We start from the raw sequence: 14,771 nt of genomic DNA on the forward strand, positions 1-14,771 counted from the left end.
GCGTGATGACCGCCACGCCCCCTCCCATAGACTTGTATTGAAAGGGGCAGGCCGTGACGTCATGAGGGGCGGAGCCATGACGTAACGATGCTCCGGCCCCTGTATTGCCCGTCATTACGTGCAGAGCGAACTCGCTCTGTGCTGTAATGATAGCGAGGTGCCGCAGCGGGGATCCCGGGGATCCCCAGCAGCGGGACCGCGGCGATCTGACATCTTATCACCTATCCTTTGGATAGGGGATAAGATGTCTAGGGGCGGAGTACCCCGTTAATGCAATGTTTTCCTTCAAACTGTCTTTTTACAAGAATCATCATATCCTGATTGACGTATATGTGTACTATTTTTTTTATTGGCCATATCAGTGTTACATTTTACTTTATATTGTTAACCCCTTAAGGACCCAGCCCATTTTCACCTTAAGGACCCGGGCATTTTTTGCACATCTGACCACTGTCACTTTAAGCATTAATAACTCTTGGATGCTTTTACTTTTCATTCTGATTCCGAGATTGTTTTTCATGACATATTCTACTTTGTTATTGGTGAAAAATAACATAATTTGATCAAAAATTTTTAAAATTTTGCATTCAGGGACCAGTTCAGTTTTGAAGTGAATTTGAGGTATCTTCATATTAGAAATACCCCATAAATACTTATTACTTATTATAAAAACTGCACTCCTCAAAGTATTCAAAATGACATTCAGTAAGTGTGTTAACCCTTTAGGTGTTCACAGGAATAGCAGCAAAGTGAAGGAAAAAATTTAAAATCTTTATTTTTTACACTTGCATGTTCTTGTAGTCCCAGTTTTTGAATTTTTACAAGGGGTAAAAGGAGATAAATCACCCTAAAATTGGTAACCCAATTTCTCTCCAGCAAGGAAATAACTCATATGTGTATGTAAAGTGTTCTGTGGGTGCACTAGAGGGCTCAAAAGGGAAGGAGCGACAATGGAGTTTTGGAGAGTGAGTTTTTCTGAAATGGTTTTTGGGGGGCATGTCACATTTAGGAAGCCCCTATGGTGCCAGAACAGCAGCAAAAAAAAAAACACATGACATACTATTTTGGAAACTATACCCCTCAAGGGACCTAACAAGGGGTACAGTGAGCCTTAGCACCTCACAGGTGTTTGACGACTTTTCGTTAAAGTCGGATGTGTAAATTAATTTTTATTTTATTTTTTTCACTAAATTGCTGGTTTTCCCCCAAATTTTAAATTTTTACAAGGGGTAATAGGAGAAAAAGCCCCCCAAAATTTGTAACACCATTTCTTCTGAGTATGGAAATACACCATGTGTGGATGTGAAGTGCTCTGCTGGCACACTACAATGCTCAGAAGAGGAGGAGCGCCATTGAGCTTTTGGAGAGAGAATTTAGTTGGAATAGAAGTCGGGGGCCATGTTCGTTTACAAAGCCCTCCGTGGTGCCAGAACAGTGGACCTTGCACATGTGACCCCGTTTTGGAAACTACACCCCTCATAGAATTTAATAAGGGGTGCAGTGAGCATTTAAACCCCACTGGCGTTTCACAGATCTTTGGAACAGTGGGCTGTGAAAATGAAAAATTACATTTTTCATTTTCACGGACCACTGTTCCAAACATCTGTCAGACACCTGTGGGACATAAATGCTCACTGTACCCCTTATTACCTTACGTGAGGAGTGTAGTTTCCAAAATGGGGTGACGTGGTGGAGGGTCGATTGTTCTGGCACTATGGGGGTTTTGTAAATGCACATAGCCTTCAATTCCAGCCAAATTCTCTCTCCAGAAGCCCAGTGGTGCTCCTTCTCTTCTGAGCATTGTAGTTCGCCCACAGAGCACTTTACATACACATATGGGGTATGTTATTATTCAGAAGAAATGGGATTACAAATTTTGGGGGGCTTTTTTTTCCCTATTTTCCCTTGTGAAAATGAAAAATTTTGAGTAACACCAACATTTTAGTTAAATTTTTTTTAGTTTTTTTCATTTTCCCATCCAACTTTAACAAAAATTTGTCAAACACCTGTGTGGCGCTAAGGCCAATTACCCCATGTTACGTTCTGTGAAGGGTGTAGTTTCAAAATGGGGTCACATGTGGGTATTTATTTTTTTTCAGAACCTTTGTAATATCAGCCACCCCTGTGCAAATCACCAATTAAGGGATCAAATGTACATAGTGCGCTCTCACTCGTGAGCCTTGTTGTGCGTCCACAACCAGCATATTAGTGTAAAAATGTTTTATTTTTTTACACTAACATGCTGGTGTAGACCCCAACTTTTTCTTTTCATAAGGGGTAAAAGGTGAAAAAGCCCCCTAAAATGTGTAACGCAATGTCTTATGGTATGGAAATACCCCATATGTGGCACTAAACTGTTTCCTTGAAATACGACAGGGCTCCGAAGTGAGAGAGAGCACTATGCTCATTTGAGGACTAAATTAGGAATTGCATAGGGGTATTCTATGCCAGTGATTCACAAACAGGGTGCCTCCAGCTGTTTCTAAACTCCCAGCATGCCTGGACAGTCAGTGGCTTTCCAGAAATGCTGGGAGTTTTTGTTTTACAACACCTGGAGGCTCTGTTTTGGAAACAGGGGGTGTATATGTAGTGTTTTACCCTTTATTTCGTGTTAGTGTAGTGTAGTGTTTTTAGGGTACATTCACACGGGTGGGTTTACAGTAAGTTTCCTGCTAGGAGTTTGCGCTGTGGCGGAAAATTTGCCGTAGCTCAAACCTGAAGCAGGAAACTCACTGTAAACCTGCCTGTGTGAATGTACCCTGGAGCAAACCTTCAGCTGCTGCAAAACTGACAAACCGTGCATGCTGGGAGTTGTACTTTTGCAACAGCTGGAGGCACACTGGTTGGAAAAAGATTCTGTTACCTAACTCAGTATTTTGCAACCAGTGTGCCTCTAGCTGTTGCTACAACTCCCAGCATGTACTGATCGCTGAAGGGCATGCTGGGAGATGTAGTTATACAACAGCTGGATGTACGCAACTACAACACCCAGCATGGTGAGACATCCGTCTGCTGTTTGTGCATGCTGGGAGTTGTAGTTTTGCAAGATTTAGAGGGCCATGGTTTAGAAACCACTGCACAGTGATCTTCAAACTGTGGCCCTCCAGATGTTGCAAAATGACAAATTCCAGCATGTCCAGACAGCAAACTGCTGTGTGGGCATGCTGGGAGTTGTTGTTTTGCAACATCTGGAGGGCTACAGTTAAGAGACCACTGTAAAGTGGTCTCCAAACTGTAGCCCTCCAGATGTTGCTAGGCAGCAACTCACCGGCCCATAGTCGCAGGATTGCCCGCCGCCGGTAAGTGATCTCCACCGCCGGTCACACTACAGTTCCCCCTGACTACTGTGGGTGGGCAGAACGGAAGAAACCAAACTTTAACCCCCACCCCCAATCTACTATTGGTCTGTCGCTTCCCCCGACCAATAGCAGGGATAGGAGGGGTGGCACCTCTGCCTCCTACGCCAATCCCTTCAGGGAGATCGTGGGTGTCTTGGACAGCCCCGATCCCCCTTATTTTCCGGGTCATCGGAGACCCATATGACCCGGAATCGCCGCAAATCGCCGGTCTGAATTGACCTGCGATTTGCGTCGATTGCTGACATGGAGGGTCTCAGGACCCCCCAGGGGTTTGCACAGGCTGCCTGCTGAAATCATTCATCCTGGTCTGGTCCCCGCGCGGCTAGCGGCGGGGATCGAAATTCCCATGGGCGTACAGGTACGCCCGGAGTCCTTATGTACCAGGGCGTCGGGGCGTACCTGTACGCCTTGGTTCCATAATTGGTTAACCTGAATCTCACAACATAAACATTTAGGCCTCATTTTATTTAAGTGAAAGCATGTATCAGTTGGCTATATATTTGTTTGCTCTTCCTAAAAACACATTTTTGTTAAGAAGTTCAACATAGCCCAAAGCCTTTCTTGTTACTGCACTTTACTTTTTATCTTGACTTCCATGTTTTTATCCTAAAGCTGCATTAAAGGAGTTTTCTGTGTCTTTTTGATTGATGGCCTATCCACAGGATGGGCCATCAGTCACTGATCAGAGCCCAACACTACAGTGAATGGTGGCAGAATGAGCCATTCATTGTTTAGTGGTAACAGTGGTGTACCTGCACTTCAGCTCCACCTAAAGTGAATGGGAGCTGAGCAACAGTTACCTGGCGCCACCAATGAAACCACAGATTAAAGGTGCAAAGTTTCTTGCACGTTCACTGTATAGTCCAGGGGGTACCGAACAGCTGATCTGTGACACCCCACCGATCAGCTAGTGATTGCCTATTCTTTGAATCAATTCTCAATCAAAAGGTTTTAAGAAAGCCTCTTATTAAAAACTGTTAAATTTCTGTGTATCATAAAGCTATTGCTTGTTGTTTTAGCAGGTAGAGCTTCACGTGTGCAGGTTTCTGTAACTGTGTTTTTTTTATTTTTTTAATGGTGGTCAGACAAGAAATCATCTGGTTGCTATCCTCTGTTCACAAATTTATCAATGGGAATCGGTATTCTAGTTCATTCAGTGCTGCTTTCTTTCTAGATTTAAATGTTGTTGTAAAAACATAAGCCACTTCTTTCAATTAAGATTCCATGCAGAAACAGTTTTAAAGGGGCTAAATATGTGTTCAAAACTGAAACATCTTATGAGAACATACGAAAGCGCATATATAAATAGAGAAGAGGTTGAAGCGCTAGCAAACGGTCTAGGAAACGGTCTGGGGGATAGAGGGATTGGTAACATAATATGATTCGGGTCCCTAAAAGTGAGGTAAACGTTATAGCGATATACAATGGGAAGAGTCTATCCACAATTGCCACTTTCGGAGGAAGGAGGGGTAGGTGCCAGCTCCTGCCGCCAACGTTTTTTCAAAAGCATAGGTATTATTAACTTTTTGTATAACCTGTGAGATTCGTGGGACATTTGTAGATTTCCATAAGCTTGTGATAAGAATTTTTGCTGTTATGCAAATTATGCTAAATAGAGCTCTAAATGGAGGTGGTATAAGATGTAGATCAAGGAACAATAGAGCTGACTGCGGGGTCCATGGTATTTGCACGTGTAGGACTTCAGTGAGTAGTGTAAGACAGTCCGTCCAAAAACTGTCGCACGTTGTATGTCTAAGTCCCTTTCCCAAAGTCTTAGAGGATATGTCTTAGAGAATTTCCCTGATTTTGAGAAATACGTGTAAGGGATTTTTAAGCCCGGGGAGTCCTTTATTAGATAAGTGAGGGTATGTGAGTCTAATGTAACATTAGTCGGTTGGAGTGAGTTAAGAAAATGGCGTATCTGAAGAAATTTATAAAAATTCCCTACCCCTTAATTCCCTGGTTGAACTTGATGGACATATGTCTTTTTTCGACCGTACTAACTATGTAACTATGAATATGATAGGAGGATGTGAGATGTTGGAAGGTCATCATCATATGGTCCTGGAATAGGGGGGGCAGTATCCGATAGACCGGCTATAAGCCACGAGGTCAGGGACAGGTTGGGTATGTAAGCTTGTATAAAGGAAAGGGGTATATTTTCTATGTTTGCCTGTCCTGAGGAATTCAGAGTAGTGAGATAAAGCTTCCATACCTGGATAATATTATGTAATATGGGATTATCGATGGTAGGTGGGGTAAGGTTCCATAAAGGAAGGAGTAGGAGATCTTTAGGTAAGTATGGGGAGGTAAGGTGACGTTCAATCTGAACCCAATGGGATTTAGGAGATTCATGCCACCAGTATTTGATAGATGAGATTAAAGTCGCTACATAATAAGCTTTAACATCAGGCAGGCCTAAGACTCCTACATTTTTGTTTTTAGCTAGAATTTTGAAAGATACTCTTGCCTTTCTGCCAGCCCATATGAAACAGGTTAAAATGCTTTGTGCTTTGTTGAAAAAGGAATTAGGTAATGCTATAGGCAATGACCTGAAATGGTATAATAACTTGGGTAGCATGAACATCTTAAATGCTGCCACCCCACCGACCCATGAAGTGTCTTGTTTCAGGTAGGTGTCTGCTTCAGAGGAGAGGTTCTGTAACATAAGTAGGTAGTTAACTGGGAAAAGTGTGCTGTGCGGGTAGGATAGGTGTATTATTTCCTTTTTTAATGTAAAAACTGTATCAATATGTGTAAAGCTCTTAAAGGAAAACTGTCACTTGTTTTCTCCCGCACTATCCACAGGTACTGGTGGATAGGGCGGGAGACACTGATTAAAATTAGCCCTACCTTGTCCGCATCTGCGCCGCCGTTCTCCTGCAACTGTAGTTTTATTATCTGTTGAAATCCTCTCCCAGTCCCCTAAAAGTTCAATTCCCAGCCACGTCTCCTCTTCATCACACTCAGTTTTTGAGCCTGTAACAGAGGATGAGGTTTCCAGGCTCCTCTCCTCCGCCCGCCCCACTACCTGCTCTAGTGACCCCATGCCTTCACACCTCATCCAGTCTCTCTCTCCTGCTATCTGCTGTCACCTAACTAAAATCTTTAACCTCTCCCTCTCTTCTGGGGTCTTTCCCTCCTCCTTCAAACACTCTATCATAACCCCACTATTGAAAAAAACATCTCTGGACCCGTCCTGTGCAGCCAACTATCGACCCGTCTCAAATCTCCCCTTTATCTCCAAACTCCTGGAACGCTTGGTCTACTCCCGCCTTATCCGCTATCTCTCCAAGAACTCTCTCCTTGACCCCTTAGTCTGGTTTCCGCTCACTTAACTCCACAGAAACGGCCCTAACCAAAGTCACTAACGATTTTCTGACGGCCAAATCAAATGGTAATTTCTCTTCACTGATTCTCTTGGACCTGTCTGCGGCTTTTGACACTGTGGATCACCAACTCCTCCTCAGTAGTCTCCGCTCCATCGGTCTCAAGGACTCTGCTCTCGCCTGGTTTTCCTCCTATTTCTCTGGCCGCTCCTTTAGCGTATAATTTTCTTGCTCTACTTCTTCTCCTCTTCCCCTTGCTGTCGGGGTTCCCCAGGGATCGGTCCTGGGTCCTCTACTCTTTTCACTCTACACATCCCCCATTGGAAAAACAATCAGTAGATTTGGTTTCCAGTACCACCTCTATGCTGATGACACCCAACTCTATACCTCTTCCTCCAACATCACCCCTGCACTCCTACAGAATACCAGTGACCGTCTCTCTGCTATCTCAGACTTCATGTCCTCTTTATATCTGAAACTAAATCTTTCGAAAACAGAACTTCTTGTTTTTTCTCCATCAACTGATACTGTACCTAACCCTGACATTTCCATCTCGGTATGTGGTACTACCATAACTCCTGGGCAGCAGGCTCGCTGTCTTGGAGTTATACTTGACTCTGATCTGTCTTTCACTCCCCATATTCAGTCTCTTTCTTGTTCTTGTCACCTGCATCTCAAAAACATTTCCAGAATCTGCCCGTTTCTCACTACTGAAACTGCTAAAACTCTCTATTGCTTTGATTCACTCCCGCCTCGACTACTGTAACTCTTTAATAATAGGCCTTCCTTTCTCCAAACTCTCTCCTCTCCAGTCCATCCTTAATGCCGCAGCCAGACTCATCTTCCTCTCCAGCCGCTACACCGACGCCTCCTCCCTGTGCCAGTCACTACACTGGTTACCAATTCAGTCCAGAATACAGTACAAAATCCTCAGTCTCACACACAAAGCTCTCCACAATGCTACACCTCCCTACAGCTCCTCTCTCATCTCTGTCTACCATCCTACACGTTCTCTCCGATCTGCTAATGATCTCACACTAACATCTTCTATAATCCGAACTTCTCACTCCCGTGTCCAAGACTTCACTTGTGCTGCATCGGTTCTCTGGAATGCTATCCCTCAGACTCAACAACAACATCCATAGTTTCAAGCGTGGCCTAAAAACACATCTCTTCAGACAGGCCTATAACATTCTCTAATTGGCCTCAACATATCCTCAACATATCCCCACACCTCTTTTTTGAATAGTTATTGTGTAATATTATGTCTGATACTTGTCTTTGTTTGTACCCCATAATTGTAAGCGCTGCGGAATCTGTAGGCGCTATATAAATAAATAAAATAAATAAATAAAATAAATAAATCTTCCTTTAACTGGCACGGGCGGGGCTTCGTCGCTTAACTGGCACTGACGTCAGCGCCGCTTATGAATATTCATCCCCCCTCCCTCCAGTTCTCCCTCTCTTCACCGCTCCTAACTGGAGGGAGGGGGGATGAATATTCATAAGCGGCGCTGACGTGTCAGTTAAGCGCCCGAAGCCCCGCCCGTGCCACTTACAGGAAGGTTTCAAAAGATAATAAAACTACAATTGCAGGAGAACGGCGGCACAGATCCGGACAAGGTAGGGCTCATTTTAATCAGTGTCTCCCGCACTATACACCAGTACCTGTGGATAGTGCGGGAGAAAACAAGAGACAATTTTCCTTTAACTTTTGTAGTTGAAATATTCACTCTTTCGCCACTCTTTATGTATATAATTTGGTGTTCACAAACCAAAAACAAAAACAAGCAATTACAGCAGCTTAAAATAACTACTGCATCTTAATATGATATTTGCTTTATAAAATTTTTTGCTATTTGCTATGGAATTTCATATTTGATTTTTCAGGTTTGATTCCAAAAGCTCGACCACTTTGTTTTCCAACATTAAACCAATACCAGAGTTGGCTCAAGGTGGCTTACCTCTCCTCCCCACATTCAGAACACTTAAAAACTTAGCAGAGCATTCATGTGTATGGGGTCAATGAGCATTTGGCCAACAGCTATTGAAGGTGTTTGGGCACCAGTAATATTACCTTTACTTTCAGACTGAATATTCTGTACTTTGTTATTTCTTACAAATACCACTGTGAACATACAGCAGTAAATACAAGGATTTTTTTTGTTTTGTTTTTTACGAAAGTGACTGCTGTTCTGATCGTTATCTGAGATGTGAAAGATGATAAGGAAGCCCTGATTTACCTTTGTAGATCATCTTTATCAGCCAGACTGGCTCAGCTTGCAGGTACACAGCCCAAGGTTTCTTCCTCTCCTGTGAGCACTGTCAGATATAAAAACTTTTGATATGTTGTAAAGCATTGCAAAATAATAGCAATAGCATTTGCAATTGCTTTTATCATAACATTTTCAGCCTTTACCATTGAAAAAGCCAGTCAAAAAACTGGCCACTGGGGTCCCCTGCCTTCTAGGACACATACCAGCCTGCCCGTGTTGACATCTTGGACCCACTTATTTGATTGACAGCGTTGTATGCAGGTCCAACGCTGCTGTGCTCGCACAGGGTAAGTAAATAGCTGCACTGCCTGTGTGGTGAAAACTCCTGCTTCCCTCCATGCTGTAAGGGACACAGGAGTTTTCACCACACCAGAGCTCCACAACAGCCGAAATTAGGGCGCTCTTAGCATCACTGATGCTTTGAGTGCAAGGAGCGCACGGGAGAAAACAGCAGATGTCGGTGCAATTCCTGGGATCATGCCGCATCAGCACTCTCTCCACCACTCGTATACCCGCCAGCCTCTACTCACATCTCTTCCTCCCATAGCTGCTTGCCCTGCCGCTCACATCTCGCCTAGTGTAAGCAATACTACAACTCCCAGCATGCCCTAACAGTGTGGACATGCTGCGAATTGTAGTTTTGCTAATGCTAGGCGAGATGTAACCATCTGCCTGCTCACATCTCCCCTAGCATTAGCAAAACTTCAAATGTCAGGACATGCTGGGAGCAGACAGGGGGCTGAGGCCTGCACAGTGAGGCCACACCCCCTACTTGGAGAGAAATTCAAGCAAGTGAGCAACAATAAAAGTGTAATAAAAACTAAATAAAGGTGCTAGACACCTACGCTTTAAGTCCTGACTCCACTTTTAGTGTCCAGTCCTGTGTCTGTTACTAGACACAGAAATCCCCAGACAACAGATAGTGGACACCAGAATGCACATAAGACTGATTCCAAGTGGTCAAGGCTTTAGGCCTCTTAGAGTAAGGAGTCGTTTTTGTTAAATTAAGTTATTTACAAATATGTTAGGATTCACAAATGAATCATCCCTTTTTTCTTTTTGCTATACCACCAGCTATGGAGAATTCTCCCATCTCAGACTACCTCTTTAATGGCCATAACCAAAGAGTCTGACTGGTGTACTTCAAGTATAGAATTCTTACAGGCATTATTCTAAGTTTTTGTATCTTTTTACAGGGTCTTAATAGAACCATAGACATCAGATTTTGGCTGATGGATTAGTTATTAAAAGATTGCCAGATGCAGTAATAGAGAGAGAGAGAAACAAAACACCCATTTTACAAAATTTAATTGTACTTTAGACTTTAGGCTACAGCCGAATACTGTCAAAACAAAAAAAACTTGAAGAACAAAACTGTTACCTGTCATTCATCATATTTATACATAATGCAGTACAGAAAGTTTCACCAGATGATTTAGTTGGTGCCTTACATGCACATCATTTAGCTGCACCATTTTTGTGCCTCTTATGTGCACTAGTTGGATACAAAGTCACTGAAATGCTTTTGGTAGACAAAGCTGATTTTGTCACTAAATTGATTTCTCACTTCTGAATTAATAGGCTACATTCTCATGAGAACAGGTTAGGTACACAAAATGGCAGGCTAACATCTGTGTAGGTGACAACTACTCTTTAATGTTTCCCTGAAAGGTAATACCTGAGGTCTAGAAAAGCAGGAGCAGATCAATAGCTGTAAAGGTGAAAAGTGGGACAATGTTTGATATTTCTCTTTTCTTTATCCTTATGTACAGCGTATCATCTTTATTCATAGCACAAGGAAATTGCATTACTCTTTTATTAGCACTTTTAATGGCATGTGGCCATTCTCTTCTGCTGCCTCCTCTGTTCATATCCTTTGTGGCATTATATCAAAGTGTCCTCAAATGATTTTGGCTTTACTTGTAAAGACTTACACACTCCTTTACAAATTAGTTATTAGGCAATGTGGAATAGAATGACACTACAGATATATCCCTTTTGATGTTTGTTTTAGAGCCTTTTAATAAATTATTATAACTTGTCTGGCTTGCAAGCCACTTTTACAGCTGCTAGGAAGTATTCTCCTGGCCAGTCTTCATGTGCACATGGTGCTTGCCCCTGAAAGGTTGCAGGTGAGCTATGAAGTGAATCTGAAAGGTTAACTCTATTTTCCTTTGTTGTCTTTGACTTTCACTAGAGTTGCAAGTTGCAAAGTATGATATTAATAGAGGAGATTAAAGCGGTTCAGTAATTTTGGAGCATTAATATAAAATGAAAAATGAGGGTTTCCAGCCCACCTGTTGTTCTAGGTGCACCAGTAAATGGAAAACTTTTATCTGGATTTTGACTATTAACATGGTATTCAGGTATCAGAAAATGGTTTTAAATACAACTCACCCCAACACACATAACTTGCTAATATATTATCACAAATTGTCCTGACAGGGAGTTGTGTAGTCCTTTCATTGTCAGTGTGGTATTGTCTCCAGCTTCTGGCGCCTCCCTCTTTTAAGAGATAACACATTGGGGGTGATTCATCAAATATTGTGCAGAGGAATAGTTGGCCATAGCAACCAGATCAGATCGTTTCTTTCATTTTTTAAAAGGCCTCTGAAAAATGAAAGAAGCAATTTGGTTGCTATGGGCAACTGGTCAACTTTTCCTCAGCACAGGTCTTGATGAATCTCCCCCATTAACCTTTGCTTTCTCAGGAGGTATAGCTGGGATTTGTATCTGTGTTCATGCCACCTCTGATCAGCCCCTCCAGCCTACATCACCATCTCCCTGTCAAGTATACATATATTTATATATTTATTCAGACGTTTAGAAAAGAATGAGGTGTGCCTTGTGCTGAGCAATGCCACAGACTGAGGAGCAGACATGCAATGAATACAGCTGATTTTGCAGACTTGCTGTGTGTCAAGAGAGTCTATTATGTAGAGCAATGTTCAGCAGCAGCTTTGGGTGGGGAACTGGCAAGATTGTTGTGAAAGGACTGTGATGGAGAGCCTGAAGGAAAGCGTTGCATTCTGGGAATTAAAGTACTGATAAACAGTGTTTATCTGACATAGAAAGATACCCGGACTTGCTATATTTTGGCACACTGAACGTTTGTTTTAGACATTCGTATGACTGGCCTATTCATCGGAATGGGATTTTTTTTAGAAATCCATTTGCTTGCTGCAGAAAGAATGCTATTCGGATGTATGAAATAAGGTTTTCTGCAGCATATGAATTTACCATTATCAGTTATAATCCCTTTTCACTGTAAATATTAATTGGCAGGGCACCCAAATAGAATATACCTAAGCTTTTTTTAAACATTTTTCTGGAGTATCATTAGCCAAACCTTGGTGATGTACTCCTACATTGGACCTCAAAAAATGATACCCAACCAATGTATAGTGTACAAAAATATAGACAATCTTTATTAACAACATAAATTAATAAAATGTGACAACATTTGAAATCCCCCAAAAAGACCCCATATATAGCACGAGACAGTTTAAAAATTGCAGGGGGAGGGGCAGGTGGCCAGAAATATACAGTGGGGATCAAAAGTTTGGGCACCCCAGGTAAAAATTTGTATTAATATGCATAAAGAAGCCAAGGAAAGATGGGAAAAATCTCCAAATCAAATTAGTCATTCTTATAATATGTCAACGAAAGTTAGATTTCCATCATTTACACTTTCAAAATAACAGAAAACAAAAAAATTGCATCTGCAAAAGTTTGGGCACCCTGCAGAGTTAATATCTTGTACTGCCCCCTTTGGCAATTATCACAGCTTGTAAATGCTTTTTGTAGCCAGCCAAGAGTCTTTCAATTCTTGTTTGAGGTATCTTTGCCCATTCTTCCTTTCAAAAGTCTTCCAGTTCTTTGAGATTTCTGGGCTGTCTGTCACGCACTGCTCTTTTAAGGTCTATCCATAGATTTTCAATTATGTTGAGGTCAAAAGATTGTGAAGGTCATGGCAAAACCTTCAGTTTACGCCTCTTGATGTAATCCCCCGTGGATTTCAAGGTGTGTTTAGGATCATTATCCATTTATAGAAGCCATCCTCTCTTTAAATTCAGCTTTTTCACAGATGGCATCAAGTTAGCATCCAAAATTTGCTGAAATTTTATTGAATCCATTTTTCCTTCTACACGTGAGATGTTCCCTGTGCCACTGGCTGCAATACAACTCCAAAGCATGATTGAGCCAACCTCATGCTTAACAGTTGGACAGAGGTTCTTTTCATTAAATTCTGTTTCCCTTCTTCTCCAAACGTACCTTTGCTCATTCCGGCCAAAAAGGTCAATTTTAACCTCATCGGTCCACAGAACTTGTTTCCAAAATGTATCAGGCTTGTCTATATGTTCATTTGCAAAGTTCAAAATCTGATTTTTGTTGTGAGGTTTTCTGCTGATGACTCTTCCATGAAGACCGTATTTGTACAAGTATCGCTTTATAGTGGAATAGTGTACCACAACTCCAGTGTCTGCCAGATTTTTCTGGAGGGATTGTGCAGTCAAACGTGGGTTTTGAATTTTTTTTCTCACAATCCTGCGAGCTGTTCTGTCTGATATTTTTCTTGGTCTACCAGATCTTGCTTTAACTTCCACTGTTCCTGATGACTGCCATTTCTTAATTACATTCCGAACAGAGGATATTGACATCTGAAAACGTTTTGCTATCTTCTTATAGCCTTCTCCAGCTTTGTGAGCGTCAACTATTTTCAGTTTCATATTTCTAGACAACTGCTTAGAAGAACCAATGGTGCTGATTGTTGGGGCAAGGTCAGATGAGTCTGGGCATTTAAAACCTTTGAGATTGACATCACCTGGTCTTCCCAGATGATGATTGAGAACAATCCATGACACTGGCAGGTCTCAGCTTTGCAAAGGGGGCAGTGCATGCTATAAATTTTGCAGGGTGCCCAAACTTTTGCAGACGCCATATTTTTGTTTTCTGTTATTTTGAAAGTGTAAATGATGGAAATAAAATCTAACTTTTGTTGACATATTATAAGAATGTCTATTCTGTAATTTGATGCCTTTTGGAGATCTTTCCTAGGCTTCTTTATGCACATTAATACAAATTTGTACCTGGGATGCCCAAACTTTTGATTCCCTCTGTAAATAAGAACTCCCATAAAGGGTTGTCTATAAGATGCACCAATAAATATAACTTACTTATAATTATAAGTAATTAATGTATATACACAAACATAAATCATTTCATAAATTTAGTAAGGATAAGGGGCAGACTGACTGAGGAGATTGCACAAAAACATAGTAAACATCGATGACATTAATGATCATAGCAGCTGAAAATCCATGGAAAGTGCATAGTGCAAATAATGGTCAAAGAAATATATTATATAAGCCGACCATGGATAGCTAAAATTAGAATCAGTTGAACCAAGTGACTTAAATATGCTGATGCAGCCGACTGGTCACCTGCGTTCCCCAACCTCACCTTCTGACGAATTTCGCTGACCTGCTTTGTCCAAGAGTGGTGGTGACTTTGGTGATGCCTGGGTCTCCTTAAAAGGGTTATCTAGGAAAAGTGCTAATTTCTTTCAAAATCTGCTCCCTGTCTATCTCCAAGTTGGGTGTGGTTGGCTGTAGCTCATTTCCATTGAATTGAATGGAGCCAAGTTGTAATACCTCACCCAAGCGGGAGACAGACGGGGAGCAGTTTCTGTGTTTTCTATTCCTGGAAAACCCCTTTAATGGTTGACATCCATAAAAAAAAAATTAAACACGTAGGTGTGGTGTGACAGCCAGTCAGAAATGGATCGGTAGAGCAGCATGTCTCAC

At 41.8% G+C, this 14,771-nt stretch overlaps 1 protein-coding gene across 1 annotated transcript in view; it reads left to right on the forward strand.

The window, feature by feature from the left end:
• CDKAL1 (CDK5 regulatory subunit associated protein 1 like 1) overlaps positions 1–14,771 on the forward strand; it is a 1,066,055-nt gene that overhangs the window by 912,607 nt on the left and 138,677 nt on the right.

The sequence above is a fragment of the Hyla sarda genome, chromosome 5 (assembly GCF_029499605.1).
Source record: "Hyla sarda isolate aHylSar1 chromosome 5, aHylSar1.hap1, whole genome shotgun sequence".
Taxonomy (NCBI): Eukaryota; Metazoa; Chordata; class Amphibia; order Anura; family Hylidae; genus Hyla; species Hyla sarda.